Source organism: Labrus bergylta, chromosome 15 (assembly GCF_963930695.1).
Source record: "Labrus bergylta chromosome 15, fLabBer1.1, whole genome shotgun sequence".
NCBI lineage: Eukaryota > Metazoa > Chordata > Actinopteri > Labriformes > Labridae > Labrus > Labrus bergylta.
Window position 1 is genome coordinate 22,772,279 of NC_089209.1, and position 18,574 is coordinate 22,790,852.

An 18,574-nucleotide genomic window follows, 5' to 3' on the forward strand; every position below is an offset into this window, starting at 1 on the left:
TTAAGTGGCACTTAGGCCTGCTACTGTAGCAAATCACAAGGATTTATAGAGTGCATCACCAAGAGGCCAGAGAAACAAGGAATGTTTGCCGGCACCCTGCTGCAGGTGTTAAAAACCTCTTTCTTTGGTCCCCTCTTTCTTTCCTCTTGTCCATTATAGCGGCTGATGGAAGGCAGCTGGAAGACCTCGCTCGTTCTCTACTTTTTGCCTCAAAAGGGGGTTCTGTTGGTGGAACATAATGCTCGCTGTGCCCTCCTCCAAACGCGAGTCACCTCCTAGTCCGGAAAGTCCTCCACGTAAAGCTTTCATAATTACATTGATCTTGAAGGGGCCTTTTTACGACCTGCTGACGCATTCAATCACATTTCAGTATGGCCCTTTCGGAGAGCTCCTCTGTTTTGCATATTCCAAGATCACATCCAACGTGCATGTTTGCTGGTAATTGGGAGTTTTCACATGCCCCTGTATGAGAGGGATAAAGGGTGGACGATGGAGGGAAGTGAGGGAGGACACAAACGAGGGGGGAGGGCATGTTATAGATGGACTGAGAGGGGGTGGTTGCACAATTGGGAGAGGGACTGTCAGAAACACCAGAGGCATGTATTACAAGATCCAGATGTTGTAACCCCACAATACAAACCCAGCCTAAAAAAACTCATGTCTATTGTACATAACCTGAGAGATGGATTACATTGCATGGAAGGCATTACAGCTCTCTTGGATAGCACTTATGTTCACACCATTGTCCACAGTGCCTCTCTGTTTTGTTTTCCAGGCTAAATACAGGAAGTCATTATTAGGCTCTGCCTTATCCAAGGAAACATATCTGCTCCCCCTCCCCCTACTCTCTTTGAATTTCCACCAAGTCATGTCGTTGGTCTCGTTTGAATGAATGCAACAGCGGGCCAGTGCTAATGAGCTTGCTGTGATCTAAGAGCAATGTCATCTACAGGCATTCAATCTGGTCTGTTCCATATGCTAAACACTCAACCTGCAGAGAGGAAGGAATTACAGCAGACATTTTTCATGTGAGAGCCTTAAAGAGGGATTATTTGAGGAATTCACTTTTCCACTCCTCTTTTTCTATCTAATCCCCCCCCCCCCCCCCATTATCTTCCCCATCTTCATGTTCACCAAGTAACTTCTAGGATGAGAGGTCAACATTGTGTTCCTGCAAGATGACCTTTGGTCATAAGAAGGCAGGCTAGAGCGTGACCTGGAAGCGCTTTGTCCGCATATCCTGGGAACACAAACAGTGACGGTGCTAAGGCACACAGGAACAGCTGCAAGGCAGCCGTCTTGTGTGCTCTGGCCTGCTTTGTCACCTTTTTGTCTTTTCTCTGGAGAAGGAAAGAAATGGGAATGAAGGACGAATCTCGTCAACTGATCATCTAAGACACTGAACTACCTTCCTCACCTTTAAGGTCCTACATTAACTCTGAGAAAAAGTATCTCTTATACCTTTACAGAGCAATTCATTCCATCTACTAAATGTAGAATATAATGTTCACCTGCATCTTTTTTTTGGTTAAAAAGAAATAAAAAAGTTGGTCACAAAAAAAAAAAACAAGTCAAAAAGAAATCCAATCAAATTGAATAAATTCACACAATGAACATTGACTGCATGTTTTATATTGGGGCAGCTGTGGCTCAGTGATAGAGTCGGTCGTCTCCGAACTGGATGGTTAGGGGTTCCCCAGCTCCTGCAGTGTTTATGTTTTTATTTAATGTTATACTTTTGTACATTGAGAGCACAGTTCACGATTCATTGTGTGTGTAAGCATACATGGCCAATAAAGTCTGAACATTGATTCAGGTCTTTTATATACAGATATACTTGCTTACAACAGACTAAGAAGGCAAACCTATCAACAGCGTCTTTTAAAGTGACAAAAACCACAAGATGCCACTCGTTCCCGACTCAAGGCTGCTCAGAACCGATTAGTAGCTTGAGTGGCTTAAAGATCCAACCTTAAGGTCCCCGATCTGTTCTGAAATCTTTGTGGATGCCCCGATTTATTTCAAACAAGTTTGATATCTAGAATTTATAATCTTGATGATTAACTGATGAAAGGGTCTGGCAGAAGTCGTGTGTGACTATAATAACCCCGAGAGACAAGTGGACAGTAATGACAACCAGCGGCAGGACACAAGCCGCACAGGTGATCCGGTTAACTGTAATGCTTATGACAGTTAGAATCTGACCTCCAGCTCTCACTGAAGAATATACAATCCATGTTGCCCATATCTCCCGAGACAGTTCTTCACCCAAAACTAGTTTTTTTGTTGTTTTTTCCTCTCTGCACAGAGCATTATAATCACAAATGGAACGTCCGGCTCCCTTGTTTCCGTGAGGTGGTGCGTTCCTCAGTCAGGCACGATAATCTTAATGAAATCCTGTAGTCTGTGATGTGCCAAGATTTTCATATCTTTTTGTGTGAGCATGTTTCAGATTATGGAAGAGAATATCTGTTAGGATTCTCATTATGTGTGTGATACTACCTGAACTCAAAATCAGGAAGGATTTTAAAACTTCTGCAGTGTGAATGTTGACCATTCCTAATGTACAGTATGCACACTTTCTGTAGAGGCAATGAAGCAGCTGGAGCAGGACATGATGAGGTGCAAAATGGGTTTTGATTAAATGTGACAAGTTGGTAGGCTCAGGAGATACTGACTTTTTTTTCTTCAATTTACTCACTGCATATGGAAAAGGGGGTTGCAGACTATGTGTGGCAGTCATCATGCTGTTTAAAGTAGCATCACAGTCAGGTGCACTGCAGCGATTTTGCACACACTATGCAGAAAAATAAAATCTTATGGATTTACTGTACATGCAGTGATTTTTACAGTTTCTACAATGTGGCTTAGATTCACAACCGCACCACCTGTGTTGCCAACGCCCATCTTCAAATGTTTTAAGGCATGTGTCGGTGGTTTTCAAGAAGACACATGCATTCTGTTTGTTCCTATAGATCCCAACCTCTGGGTTTCAGTTGGCGTACTATACCCACCTTTTCATGTAATTTTGTGCATACCCATAATCACACATTGTGATAAATGAGAAGCCATCTGTGTTAAATGCTGTTTCTACCAACTCGCTCCTGTCTGTATTTGGTTAAATGTTTTTAGTAGGACTTGGGGGGGAATGATCCACCCACAAAAGAATGAGGTGACAGGAGTGTATGTGGGTGGAAGCACACTTGCCTGTGCATGTGGGTATTCATCTGGCGTTTTTCTCCTGAGACTCTGGTCAAAGTATTTCAAAGGTCTGCGTAGGTAAGTTCAGTCAGGCGACTTTTACAGTTTGTAAGGGGATTAAAACTGTGAGCTGACTTGATTCTGAAGTTCATTCATCCCTTTTGACCCTGACTACCTCATCCTGGGATCTCTTTGTTAAGTGCACATTACCATAGCGTCTTTTGGGTTTGCTTTTTCCTTTGTCAACTTCATTCAAATGTCACTGCTTCATCTTTTTAAGATCACGATTTCTTATGTAGATATCCCCATGTCAGTGATACCAGCCCATTTTTTCCACTAACCCTTTTAAAAACCGACTGGTCCCCAACAAACTCCATGGTGACTCTCAAAAGCAATTTGCATATCCAGCATTACATCGAACAGCTGAAAAAAGACGCAAGTTGTAGACGTGAGCGGGTAGATGCTTCTTGGCTGCCATCCAAAAAGTAAAAAGATTGCTTATCTTGCTTTCAATGGATTTTGGAGTACTGTGAGTCATGTGATATTGACCCAGCAGTGGAAACATATCAGGGAGGACGAGGGAGAGAGGGAGTCAAAGGAACAGTGTCACAATAACCTTTGGCAGTGATCCCCTTTTCAAAAAGCAAAGTTTTCTCAAGGCTGCGTGAGTATGAGCTGATCCCATTGCATAGAGTATGCTCTTGCTATTCATGCCTTTTCATTTTCTACTTGAAAGGGGCGCAGTTATGAAGCTCCTTTGATCCCTTAGAATTGGGAGAGACTGCCATTCGTGCAGATGGAGATTGTAAGCCTTTTTGAATTCTAAAGGCATACAAAAGTTCTATCTATGTTTTTTATATAATATAGAAGGGCTCTCAGCACTGGTTCATCGCGATTAATTAAGATATGAAATTAATGCATATATTTTTTTAAATTGCATGCTATTTCGTCCCTTAAGGCGCACCTTTGATAAGCGCATGCAGCATCTCCTTGTAGTTAGTGATGGAAATGAACAACACTTTTGCAGCTTTAAATGTCTCATTTCAGTGTTAACATTTATTTTAGGCAGCTTAGTTTACGAGTCAAAAGTAATATCCATCTTAGGACATCAAACATTTCACTTTTTTAAGTGTTCCTTTTAGCTGTTTGCATTACTTTTTTGATCCGTACCATTGTTTTTGCTACTTTTAAGGATTCAATGTTATTGATTTAATGGGTGTATTTAAGTTTATTTCTTTTACAGCCAGTGAACCCCTCAACATAGAAACCCCTCTGAATAACCCTCCTGCAGGACACTTGCATACCTGGAGCAAGAGACCCAGAAATAAACCAGGCTTTAGTGCTCGCTTGTCTGCCGAGAGATGTCTCTCCCTCGGAGGAAATGAGTCTACGATACACAGGCATTGCTCAAATTCCTCTACTTGTGTCATCGCTGCTAAAGCAAATAGTGGCTTAGGGGAAAGGATTCTGCCACTGAATCAACAGATTGTTTGTGTCTTAACAAGCTCAAAGGGAACATTTTCAGAATTGTGGAAAGGTAGGAATTTGGGAGCAGTTCCCTTTAGCCTAAGCCTATTATTGTGAAACCAATGACTTGAGTTTTTAATTAGCCCCCTTTCCTAGAATAGTGCTACTTTGAAAGCTTAGTGTCTCTGCCTTTACACTTAAAGTTTTGAAGGGAGTTTGGTTTTGTTAGAGAGAGTCCTGGATTTTTGCAGCACTGCCAGCACACATGCTTTATCTGGACTGTGTATAGGAATTGTCCCACAGATGGTATTTTGCTTAGTTATTGGGGTCAATCTGTGTGTTTCTGCCAATAAATAAGCATGGAGGCTTGGACCAACAACAGCAAATCTGTCTGATTTTTGAGATTGCACACTGGATTTGAATAATTCCACCCAAGGACTTCTGGGGATGGCATGTGGGAGGAGACAGGAGGGAGAAAAAACTCTTCAAAGACCAATAGTGAATCAAACTTACGGACATTTGGCAAAGAAATATAATAAAAGTAAATTGAGACAAAAATACAATCTTGATGGGACATCATGAGATATCCAATCAATGAAAAATCTGAACAATCCGGTTGTCTGTGCGTAGAATATTTTTGTCCTTCCAGTTTGAATTACTTGTGTCTACCCTTACAATGTTTCAGACAAGAGGCCTGGGTGATACTTTGGGCCATGGAGTTTGGTGAAATAGGCCCTCTGACCCGAGGTCATTACTCTAAATTGGCTAAAAGTCCCCCCTCTCCTCATCTGTCCGTATTTCAACTCCCTCTGTGGCTACCACTCTCTTCATCTTCTCCCTATCCCCGCACACCTTGGTAATTGGTGATGTGGACCATATGTGGTGTTTGAATGAGCTTCTGTTCTGTAGAGCCATTAGACATACTCAAGGACATATCCTAACTTTATAATAGACTACCTGTACCTTCCTGGAATTGCATCAAGGTCTTTAGTTTATAGTCTCTCAGTTCTTATCCAACCGTCTCATTTCATCTTCACCTCACGCATCAAATCAGCACAGTTAGCATCTCCTGCATGTGCAAAATACTGCTCACTAAAACTTTGTGATGCGAGGGTTGTTCTGTCACTGTGTGTCATTTTCTTTAGTGACCACCTCAGACCTTATTAACAAACTGGGGGGGAGCTGGCGGTTGTGTGACCTTTCCGCAGCAGTGTCAGTGTGTTTAAATAGAGGGGAAGAGGAAAAAGACATGTTTAGAACAAGTGTGTTTTTTTTGGCAGGGTTTTGTTGTTGGGTGTTTTTTAAGCATACATTGAATCCTCTAAAGGCTCTTGGTTTCTTGGAATTTAGCGACAGTGCTAACAGTGTAGCATCGGTGTCCCCGTCATTTCCCCAAGTTGTATCATTCACCTTAACACTTGTCAGGCCCTTAGTCATGGCAATTGTAATGATTCTCAAATAACCAGATGACTAATAATTCTGTCTTTTCACAGATTTGACATGTTTCTGTGAGGATTTTGAGTCTGAATGCACGAGTAGATGCAGGCATGGTCCATTGTCATCCTACAGGTAAGATTCCTTTCTTTGTATTTTAACGTCATCAGTGACCCTTCATCCCAAGCAAGCTAATTTAAAATAAAAAATAAAATAAAAACACGCAAGAGACCTAGCAACCAAGCACCAAAGCAGCCATTTCTTGTCCTTTCCCTTTCCCCCCCGTGCCTAGTCTGGCGAGTCCAGACAAGCCTTGTGTAAAAGGTGAGAATGTTTGTTCTTCACCTCGCTACAACTGGGTCAGTGAGCAAGGTAAAGGTGTTTACCTTCAGCTCACAGCTTACAGTGCCCCGAGCTTTAAAGATCCAATTAAACTTGGGAAAAAAAAAAGAGTAACATATGTCTCTCAACCACTATTAATGTTGTGATACGTTTTGAAGTTTGGACTTTGTTTCTCAAACACACACACACACACACACACATCCTTTCTGTTCAAACCATAGACTGCATCAACAGATGGACAGCTGCTTTGCTGCTAAACTATGGAGACGTGGCAGGTGTATGATAACCTACTCAGAGACATAGAAATGTTTGATTTGTTGTGGTTTACTCTTGCAGAATGAAACAAGTCTGCCTCTAACCGGTCATTGATCCTCCCTCTCTGTGCATCTCCAGCAGCTGTGTCGACTGCTTTGTGCATGGGAACCCTTGATTACTAGCCTGACTGTACATGCGTTCTGAGTCTGGCAGTCTGCTCATTGTGCCGCCATGCCCCCCCCCCCCCCCCCCGACACACACTCTTCAGCACCATCGGCTTAACTTTGATCGTGAAAAGTTCTAAATGACTGCTCTTACAGCATCCAAGGCCTCAGGTGATCCACCAGGCTTTATTAGCCTAATAAGTGGTTTGAGGATGTTTATCTTTTCTACAGTGCGTCTATCTGAAGACGCCTCTGGCAGCCATTTCATTGTCCTTCATTAAACGTCATGTCTGCAGGCTATTGCTGCATGCTTTTTGCTTCATTAAAAACTTCAGCTGCAAAGGCTGGGGATGATGTGTTCATTAAATTTTATGATTTGTTGATTTTAATAATCACTTGTGTTTCTTGATGTGAGGGAGGTGTTAGGAAAACATCACTCCTTGATATAACAAGACACAGGTGTCTGTAAATGACATCACTGCGTCAGCTGGGTTATATGTTTCTCTTCAGCCAAAATATAATCAAACATGAAATACTCCCACAGCTTGATTTATGACTTGCTCAAAGTAATCCAACCCTTAATATTAAGAAAAAAGTTAACTGTTGTAACATTTGGGAGTTTTTAATTAGTATCTAAGGCAGCAGAACATTTAAACTCTCGTTTTCCAAATCTTTTTACTCATTACATGGATTCTGTGCACATTATAAGGTAAGTATTAGACGAGTGGACTATGGTCCATAGAAGGCAGTACAAGTTTAGGGCTGCATTTATCGATTATTTTGCAATCTAGTATCGATTATTCTGGCGATTAATCGGGTCATCAGATAAAAAATGTTGCATTGTGATTTCATTAAATCACTTGCTTTATTTAAAAGCAATAGTAATATACAAAAGAGAATTTGAATCGATTCAGGTTTGTTGGTCTGAGTGATTTTTTTTCAACCAATCTTACTATGAGGCTGCACTGTGCAGTGGTTAGTGCTGTCGCCTCACAGCGAGGAGGTTCCTTGTTAAAATCAGGAGCCTTTCTGTGTGGAGTTTGCATGTTCTCCTTGTGCATGCGTGAGTTATCTCCAGGTACTCTGGCTTCCTCTCACAGTCCAAAGACATGCTCAACTGTGACTCTCAATTCCCCGTAGGTGTGAATGAGAGTGTGGCTGGTTGTCTCTATATGTCAGCCCTGTGAACTGGGAAAAAGCGGTATAGAAAATGGATGGAATTTTATCAAATGTAAAGGGGGGGATGAGCTTCTGTTGCTCCAAGAAGTCAATGGACTCCAAATAGAAGAAACAGGACACAGATAGATCCTACAACCAGAAACCAGGAGAGGCCAGTATAGATGAAAGGCCCTGATCAAGCCAATATAAAGCCAACTCTGTGAATCTCCAAGTCCAAGGGACTGGTCAGATCTGGTATGAACATCTGTCCTGGTTGATCAGATTACAAGTAGACAGCTCAAAGCACAGCTGTTCACACCTGGCTATATCATGCGTCTCAAAATGCGTGGGTGTTTTAACTGCTTGTCTCCTCTCATTAACACCTTTCATTCTGTTTGCACTGCTTTAACTATGATAAACTACTGGGTGATAGCATCTTTAAGTCTCCTCCGACTCTTCCCTCTTCAGTACGGTGTCGTCCATTTAAAGAAATGAAAGGCTGTCTTCCCCAACGAGTACGGACAGTACTACATTTCCGTGCACACTCGGCTCTAATGCATAAACCATGCCTTCACATGTTGGAATTACATAAATATTTTCAGGAGACACAGAAGAGTAAAATCAGTGATGTATAGCTCTATTCAGACTGCCGTTTCAAGCCGCGATATAGGGACTCTGATGAGCTGCTCGTGGGTCACATCTCCCAAGTAAGTCTTTGTAGTTAATGTTTTTTAAGTGGTCAGTGCTCAGAATTACAGGACAGATCGTGTCCTGTCATGGAGTGGGGGATGGAGCATTTTGTAAAGAGTACGAATATATCGTTGCTTTGACATAGATGATGGGAAATTGGATGCAAGCAGTGTTTAGCTCTGCATCAGATAACATTACATGAAATCATGTTGGATAGGTGTTGGGATGCAGCCTGGAGGGATGTTTATTCATAATAACACCAGTCTCTCTTTCCTTTTGGTCTACTTTGTCTGGTGTTGTGGATTCTTGTTGCTCCATTGTCCTGTGGGTTCCGCTGGTGGTCTGTCATGTAAACAGCTCCACTCTCCCTTTCAGACGCACCTTTTATCTCTGGTTCTGTGTCTCTTCTTCTTGTCTGTCTATCTGTCTATTTTTACCCCGTCCTCTGTCTCACACACACACACACACACACACACACACACACACACACACACACACACACACACACACACACACACACACACACACACACACACACACACACACACACACATATCCAAGCTCTAACCATTACAGGCACTGGATTTGTCCCAGTGCAGGGCCAATAGTGTATTGGGGTTTTTAGGTGCCAGTGGGGAAGGAAGGACCCTGCTGGCTTTGTCAGTGTCTCTGACCCCTCTGTCACAATGGGTCCCTCTTCCCTCCCACTCATTTCCCTGCCAAGCTGGGAAGAGTAAATATTTATCAGCCCCCACAACAATGGCCAGCTCAAAGGAGAAAGAGACTTTGACCAGAGCTCATGCGAGGCCTGTAGTCAGACTGGTGTCAGTCGGCCTCTAAAGATGGGTTGCGGGAAGATTAAAATGGAGCCTCTGTATTGTGGAGATTTACATTCCTGAAGTAAGTAGGTATATTGCATCACCAGAACTTCCCTGTGCTCTGAAAGAAAAGGTTTGGTAATAAACTGTAGCATTTAGAAAAAAAGACTTCTTATCTATATCCTCACTGTTATGACACATTTGTATTCTGTTTGTTGTTCAAATGCCTTTTAGAGCTTGTGACATTCCCATTCTCGGTTGTTCTTGGCATTGTGAAGCTCACTGTCTCCTGCTATCGGTTGACTCACTCATAACCGAACTGTTCGTGTGCTGAAGGTTTAGCCACAGAAAGCTATACCCTCTGTGGCACATCCTCTCCGTTAACAGACCGCATATTTGGCCACAGCTTAACCAGCAGCGAGACGGCGTGCGTTAATAATTGGGAACCCATTAAAAAATAAATTCTTGTAACTGGACATCTGCACCGAGCATTGCTCCAAATTTTTCAGTGAAGCAGCGGCGTGCGCTGTTTACATTCTACAGTCATGTGACACACAGACTCTGCAGCAGTTAGTTCACTCTGTGCTCTGATGAAGAGCTGCACAGAGTAACATCCAGAAGACTTTCTTGTAGATTAGTCTTAAAAAATGAGATCCTGCCGAGTTTTTGTTTTGTATCAAGCAACAACAACAAAGCAGCCTAAAGTGTAGCGGTTTATTTGCCTCACTAAAACCTGGGATATAACTATGGCACATGCGCACATCGCAACTCTAATGTTCAAACAGTATATCTAATCGATCGGCCTGATTTGTTTTAAGCGTGCGTGCATGTGTGCGTAACACTGGCTGAAAGAAAAAATACATGATATGCTACTAATAAACTAACATTAGCTCATTGTCTCAGGATTTGCAGGTTCTGTTTAAATTGTTCACTTTTAAGCAATAAGATCATTACGGTCAAATATGCTGCACCCCTTACTAGCTCCTGAGGTTACTTTATGTTTTGAGTTTTATTTTTACATGGTAAAAATGCAGCACCATTTCATCCTTTACTGATCATAACTCCTATTTACTCTCAATACAATCAGAATCCAATCTCTAAATCTAAGATCTGATTCAGAGACGATTCATTCAAATATAGAACAATTCATTCCCTATTGTTGTAATTTTATGGAACACAGAAACAAACTATAGACTGTGTCAGGTCAAAATAATATCCTTGTAATTATTACTTTTCCAAGAGACGAGAGGATTGGCCCCACTGAACAACCCAGTGTGTTTACCACACGAAGTCTTTATCACACACTCATGCCTAGGTGTTCCACTTTGACATGTAGTTTAAAGGGAGAGGGGAATAAATGATGTTACTTACACAGAAATCTGAACTCATCTGTACATCTCACTTTGTAGACTTTAGAAAGCCCTACACTTGAAACAATGTATTTAACTACCCCAAAAAGTAAAAGGACTTAGGAAATAGAAAAAGATGATTGTAACACAGCTCCGTGTAATCGTGATTAACCATTGACGAGATTAAACAATGCATTATTCAAAATCCCTAGTTTAAATATGATAATGAAACAAAGCCCTTTTTTTTTTTTTACTCCTCTCATATTGTCTCTGTGATTGTCATTATTGACTTGCACATGACGTTCAGGCATTGGTTTTGAATCTCTCTTGCTCTGTCTTAGGTAAGTTTTAGCTGGATGAGGTGTGGAACATTCAGGTCTGCTTGGGCCTCTGCTTGTATTTGCATCTTTACACCCGCAGCGGTCAATCCCAGCTCTTGTACGTTAAGAGCAGAGACCATGAGCATGTGTGACGTGTTCCTTATGAAGTATTGCACTGAGAACCCAAAGTTTCTCCACACCACTGATTGTACAGGCCCGCTGAAGCAAAATAAAAATGGAGGATTGTCAAGAGGCTACCAAATTTATTGAACCTAAATTTCTGTTGTATACACAGGAAGAAGTTTTCATTTTAACAGCATACTAAAAGATTGCACAATAAAAGTGCTTTATACAAAGCCATGCTTTGTTGCCTTTCTGAATTGCAATCGTAATCATAACAAGTTTCTTTCCTGTGTGTCATGAAAAGATATTGGTTTTACCGTTCTGATGCCCATCACGGCCAAAGGAACACGCACTTCAAGCAGACACGCTGCAATCAGAATTACAATAGAAAGAAGACGTCATGCCTGAGCATGTCTTTGGGCTGTTTATTGAGCAGCAATGTAGCAGCTGTAAGGAGATGAAACAGAAATACCTTGAATAAATTCAGCACAGAAAGCCATGCAGAACACAATTAAGGAAACAGCTGCTAAAATGACTAAAGCAGAGTGTATTACAAGCAGGTGCTTCCTCACATGTTCACTCTGAGGATAATTAGGTAGTTAAACATGGTCATGTACAGAAATGTTGGACAGGCTCAAATGATAAGTCATGTTGACTTGATGCTGGGGGGCAGGAACTTTTATCAAGATCAGTCAAGCACAGTCAAAATACTGTGTTCACCAAGCAGGGCAAAATCCCTGCATAGACAACAAGCTCAGATTAGGCTGCACAACAGAGAAATGTCCAATTGTCTTTGTGTTGGCCATCATCTGTTTAACATCATCTGCTTTACTTAAATTTTCTAAACAAACAATGCCTGGAAAAACTGGAAAATATCACAAACACAGCAATCAAAACGAGAACAGCTTGTTGGCACACTGCATCTCCATATTTTGGTGTTAATTGGCCCAATAACATTAGCTTTGGTGGGTATCCAAAACAAGACGCTAAAATGTCAGATATGGGGTCAAATAGCAGGGGGTAAAGGGTTGGTGGCGGCCAGAAAACTGTGTGTTTATTAGCGGCTTAACTTGAACTGAGCTTGTTAAACCTCTTTCCTAGGCATAGCTGGAATAATCCTGCTGTGTGCCACATCATGCATCAATAGATAACTGTAACTATAAATACAAAGGTGCACGTCGTTTAGTTTCCCATGAAGCAGAGTGTTGAACTGAGTCCAAAACTGAGCGTTTTGGTCTCTCTGCCATTGGCTGGTTAGACAAACAATTGGACCGAGTGATCAACCTCCTGCCTTGCTCATTGGACAGTCATATACAAGTTACTCGTGTTCTGCTAGTGACTGTTCCCATAGCTGTTATCACTCTTATCTCCTGTTTCACTCATTATCTACTCCTCTTCCTCATTCAGTGGAACATGTTATTCATGTTGCTTATATGTGGTGATATTGCTAAGCTTAGTGATTTTGCTCTAATGTTCCCAAACTGGGGCCGTAGATTTGCACATATTAACTAAAATCATGCACATATTGGACAGTTTATACAAAGGTCTTTTGGTAAGAACAAAGTTGTGAGGCCTATTCTCTTGAGATTTGTTAGTAAAAACCATTAAAATGGATGTGAATTTCTGGCAGCAATGTATCACTATTTTTGGTGGGGGTCGTGATGAAAGTAGGATGGGCTCCAAAGAAAAAGGTTGGGATGATTGATTAATCGCCAAAATTTCTCAAATACTGGTTTGGTTTATTTAAAAGCAAAACTATAAAATCATTGCTGAATCCGGCCATTAAATTTCCGGTGACTTTATAAATGAAAAATGTTTTTGTTATGAACCATTAGTTTGACAAAAAGAAGCACATTGAAGATGTTTGAGCTCAGGGAAAATTGTGTTCAGCAAAGAATTTGTTAATTATCAGCAGATTCATGTAAATTTAAGAGCCTTCTGTTTGGTTAGCCAGTTTTGCTTTTGAAAACTCAAACATTTCAGTTGTTCTATAAAGCCAACCTAAGGTTTCGCTGTACTAGGTCAGCTACAGTCCAAAAGCTATACAGACATCATTGGTGTACCACGAGTACTCCCTTTGTTATTCCTTTTTGGGGAGGCTTATTGACCCAAAGCATGATGTAATTCCATAAGTCTGTCACTAATAATTTCCCCTTCATTTTAACAACTCTGAGATGAATACCAGGCCAAGACTGGGCCCCAGTCATTTTCAGGGTGTGGAGTTTTTTTCCCCCCTCGTCTGCTTTTATAGCAATTATACTATGTTTATAAATATTTATAGACACATACAGACGGCTAATAAAGTCAAAATGAAACTGGACAACTTTCCATTTATTTTCATTTTTGAGGCATTAGCGTTCCTTTCTGCTGCCACGCTTCCTGGTGCTAAAAAGCATTGAACACCTTTTGTGATTCATAATAATAATAACAACAACATGTTTTTCACGTAAAATTGACAAGAAAAGTGCAAAAAGACCCCTGGTCCAAATAGTATGAATGTACGTACATGTCTGGTGCTAACAAACAAGTGTTTGGTCAGACAGATGTTGCTCAGGGGTGTCCTACAGGCTCACATGATTTTACTGGCCCGCACACTTTCACACAGCCTCGAGCACACTGTGCTAAACACACCTGTACACACAAAGGACACCTGTACACCCTTACTTCCCTTGTGGTACTGTATCAGTTTCCCATTTGATGTAGGGGTTGTTTTTGGTTGCCATGGCTCAATGCAGCGGAGGAATCAGATGTTGTGTGCAGAGGACAAGCTGGCAGGAAAAGTGGGCGGCGTCATCATTGTTGTTCAAGTAAGGTTTGTTTACCCTGAAAGATTATTTTAAACAGTAGGTTAAGGAATGATAAAGCAGCAGCCCCTCCTTCATTTTTCTGTAAATGTCTGTTTCTTTTGAAGACGAACACTTCCTGCGCTTCAGCTCCAGTTCATTGCCAACTCTGCATGTGTATGTGCAAGTGTGGGAGAGAGACGGGATATCTTTATATGGGATTATTTCTATAGGTCTATTTGTCAAAGTGAACATTTATCATTTAGCCCACTGGTGTCACACCTGCTGCTTTCCCACCGTGTCTCTATTACGCTCTGCTGGTACTGGCTTTGACACCCAACACCTGTCAAACATGGGCACACAGAAAAAAAAAAAAAACCTGCAGATACACACATTCACACAAGCTCATTGTGACACACAGACTGAGACAGTTCCCTGTCCTACCCTTAAAGTCAAGATGACATCTCTGCAGTCTTTTAAGTTGTTTTCTCTTCAACCTCTTTTTCCTTTACCATGTTTTATCACAGGGTCTTTCAGACTACTGCCTCTCGACCCTAAATGATGGCGTGTTTGTGTCAATAAACATGAACCAGAATCATGAACTCAGACAGCATTCTTAAGCCCCGATTCCACCAAGTAGTCCGGTTTGGTTCAGTACAGTTCGGCTACTGTAAACCCTGAAATTGCTTGCGTTTCCACAGCCAACCGTACCCTTATTTGGTGTAAGCCAGGTGGAGATAGTTTTAATATATATCTCACTGGTAAATATTGAACATGTTTAATATCTACGATTTCAAATCGGGGCAGCCCAGTCGACTTGCCAGCTGATCAGGGGAAATCACTCTTAACAAACCTCAAACCACAGGAGGCAAGATAATCTTTGGAGTTTATCTTCTAGTGTGTACCTCAATTTATATAATAAGTTAAGATAGTAGAGTTGATATCGAATATATAAATGTAAGCAGCTTGAAAATATACAGGGCTGTATGTCACTGGGTGTTCACCTCTTGAGCCGGTTACTGATGTGGCTGTTTTTAGTAAAATAGTGTTGAGAAGAAGAAAGAAGCGTTCAGATTTTGGACTCTGTGTTCAGAGTGTGTCTTTGATTTGATGTAGTTTCCTTTGGTCATTCCTGTTGCACTTGTTATTAGTTTATCACTGCAGCTTGTTCAGTGTTTTTTTTTTAATCTTAAAATGAAAGCAACCTGTTACACAGCCTCTCTGTTTTGTTTGATCTCACCAGCTCAGATTGAGGCAAATGGAGAGAGACAACTCAAGGCAGTTTGGGACAGAGGTAGATGTAGAGACAAGGCCATGAGATGGGATGTGAAACTGACTGAGGCCCCAGAGTGCAATATTTTGGGAACTGCACCGTGTCTGTCGCTGTGTAAACTGGTAAAGGGTTCGAAAAAAACGAAAAACGACTCGGTTTTCAGGGGATTGTTCTCGTGTACATGTGGCCTTAGCTTTACATTGTGTGTGTGTGTGTGTGACGTCAAGGTCAGGCAAACGTGTAACTTCAAAGGCACTGAAACGCACCAGGTGAGGAGGAAGTAAAAACATCCTTTTGTTTTCTGGCTCAAAATGTGTTGTACACTTTACTAGGTTTAGCACCATGGCTATCGACTTTTCAATGTTTTCTCTCTCAATATAAATTCCAGGGTGCTGATGAAGAAATGGACAGCTACCAGGTTAGTAAATGATCAGTAAAGAAGACGCATCAGATGACATTTTTATTACTAAGAAACCCGGCCGTGTTTATCCTGTGTAAACAGTGAAAAGTGTTGCAACATACTGTATATGTATGTTATCTTCTATTTGGTGCGTGTGTGCGTGTGTGCGTGTGTGCGTGTGTGTGTGTGGAGGCCCTGGTTCCCGTCTTGCTGGCGCACACCTCTCCACAGGGAGTGGGAAGGACTCCAAGTGCCCTTAACTCGGCATTAACCACCTCCAGAACCAGAGACAACAAGCTCTCATACACGCCCACCAACACCCCCTCCCCACACACATACAAACACACGCACATATACCTTATGCACTCAACATGCTGGTTTTCTGCCTAATTTCATCTCGACATGAGTCATTTTGTCCCTCTGTATCAATTTGATTGAATTCCACAGCTTTTGTTGGCGCTTACAGTGTTATAACATCATCCAGGAAGTAGTGGCTACAGGGTACAATTTAGCAATACTAAATGATTGCTCACAAAGACTAGCTTTCTGGAGCCAGAAAACCTTTTCAGCTCCAGTCCTTCCTCCTCTGGCTCTCAACCCCCCCATCCCTCAAAGGGCCCTCCGAGAGCCCACTTGTCCTTCAGTGAGATGACACAGAATGAAGTCACCCCATTCGCCTTGGCACCAGCCTCTTTGTTTCAGAAACTGTGGTGATATGCCAAGAGCTGTGTTCTCACAGTACAGCGTTCTGTCCAGTCTTCAATGAGAGGGACAAGGACATCAAAGTAACTGTGTGGCACAACAAGTTGCAGTATATATGCATGGTAAAGTCACGTACGGCAGGAAACGTTCTTTTTTTTCCCCAGTTATCCCCAGGGGCTAGTGCGCCCGCGGTGCCATGTAGCTAATTACAATGCAATTTCACCAGCAAGTTTTTACATTTTCACACACACTCAAAGAAAAAGAAAGATGAGATTGGCAAACAATAGCAAGTAAAATGGTATGTTAACATTTCAGAAAACAAGCTGTTTAATCCACTCAGTACAGATAAACATCCCTTTACATAACCACTGCTCTTGAACCTGAGCATAAACGAACACTGGCTGCTGATCAGCTGTGCAACAAATCACAGTTCATCCATCCACATTCTATACAATCACCCCAACAACAAATCTGTGGCTCTCTCTGGTAATATCATTCAAATGTAACTGCAGCCTTCTTGTTTTATCAAATGGCCATATTATCACTTATGCAGTTAATCGTTCAGCCCTAACGTACACACAGACAAGGGTGCTACAGTATTGTTAATTCATTGTGCATGGTTACTTTATCTTGAATAGAATAGAAAGCCTTTATTCTCATAATACAATTGTAAACCAAATTAGAAATGTTACAGTGCACAGACATCTGCAGCTACAACTAACAACTTTCCCTCAAGTAAGAGGTACAAAGTTTATGTTTTACAGCAGATAATGAATACTGCACAGCAAAAAGTAGCTTACCACAAGTAAAGAACATAAACATATATTGCAAATGTACTGTATGTACTGTATTCTGCAGTAGAAAACATGATTTGTAAAAACAAACATGTATGATGTCTCTCCCCTCGTCTGCATTGATCATGCATGTATCAGCTTGTGGTTGACAATAATTAGTATCTAACTACTAGTGTTACCCTACAGCCTGCTGTAGGTGTAAACTTAGACATATTACACTAAAGGAGTTTCTAAGGAGCTCCATCAGCAAAAAAAATTTAACCCCCCCCCCCCCCCCCACACACACACACACACACACACACACATTTTAACACTGATTTACTTAAAGCAACAATTTTGTGCGGTGGATTAAGAACAATCTTGCTTTAAAAAACAACAATGTAATCGTTCTTCACCATAAGGATTTGGCGTTAACTTGTAACTGACACTTGTTTTGATTATTCAACAGATAGCATCACCATCAGTTAGTGTTATATCATTTTACAAACATCATGTGGACCATGTGTCAGAAAGCCTCAAACAACTGGTGGTTCTGTTGATTTAGACAGGCTTTGAGCAAGGCAGCTGACTCTTTCACTGCTGTCAGGACAGGACGGCCTGTGATCCAGCAACACATCCACTCAGTCATTACCCTCACAGCTCTGCCAGTGATTCTAAATACTACAAGAAGTCAAAATGATAGAAAATATAGTTCTGAGAGCCTGAAAGTTCCTCTGCTTTAAAAAAAAAAAAAGCTACGCTCTGAGCAGGAACTTCATAATGGGCGCTATTGTATCTTCCTTTATCCCATTCAATCACAAGTTTCTACAAGTTCCCACGATACAGTCGGCAGTTTTTCCATAGCTAGAAATGACTTTCTCTTTTTGTGAGTGCGTCCTCTCTTGCTGCCAGGATTTGAAAGAAAGCTTGGTCTGAAATTCCCAAAGGATGAGAAGGTCATTGCCCTCAGGTTCCAAATATGATTCTGGCTTTGGCGGCTCAAATATGTAAGGCTGCTTAGGTCCAGCAGAGCAGCTGAATGAACCCTCCATTATCAGATTGTAGCATTTTTTTTGTTGCTTTTGGCACATGTCAACAGACAAGCCCACAGCATCTCAGAGCAGAGATTACTGCTTAAGGTTTCATGATTCTGAAACTTCTGAAATGTGGCCTGGTGGTTTAAAACATAGTATTCAGTTGTTTGACAAAATTAAAAGACACATTTATTTTTATTTTTTATTTTTTTGCATTATTATGAACTTTGATCATAGGAATAACAGCCGTTAGTTTAGCTCTTCATTCTGACCAGGCTATAAGGTCAG

The 18,574-nt window shown here is 41.4% G+C and overlaps 1 protein-coding gene across 3 annotated transcripts in view; it reads left to right on the top strand.

Moving 5' to 3' along the window:
• The window catches only part of disp1 (dispatched homolog 1 (Drosophila)), a 61,442-nt gene that overhangs the window by 14,729 nt on the left and 28,139 nt on the right, over positions 1-18,574 (top strand). For 2 of the 3 annotated variants that reach the window (XM_065963687.1, XM_020631531.3), the window contains exon 3: positions 6,162-6,237. The exons of the other annotated variant lie outside the window; for it this stretch is intronic. The gene's annotated coding sequence lies outside the window, so the exon portion shown is untranslated. The remainder of the gene's footprint in view (positions 1-6,161; positions 6,238-18,574) is intronic. 3 annotated transcript variants of the gene reach the window in all.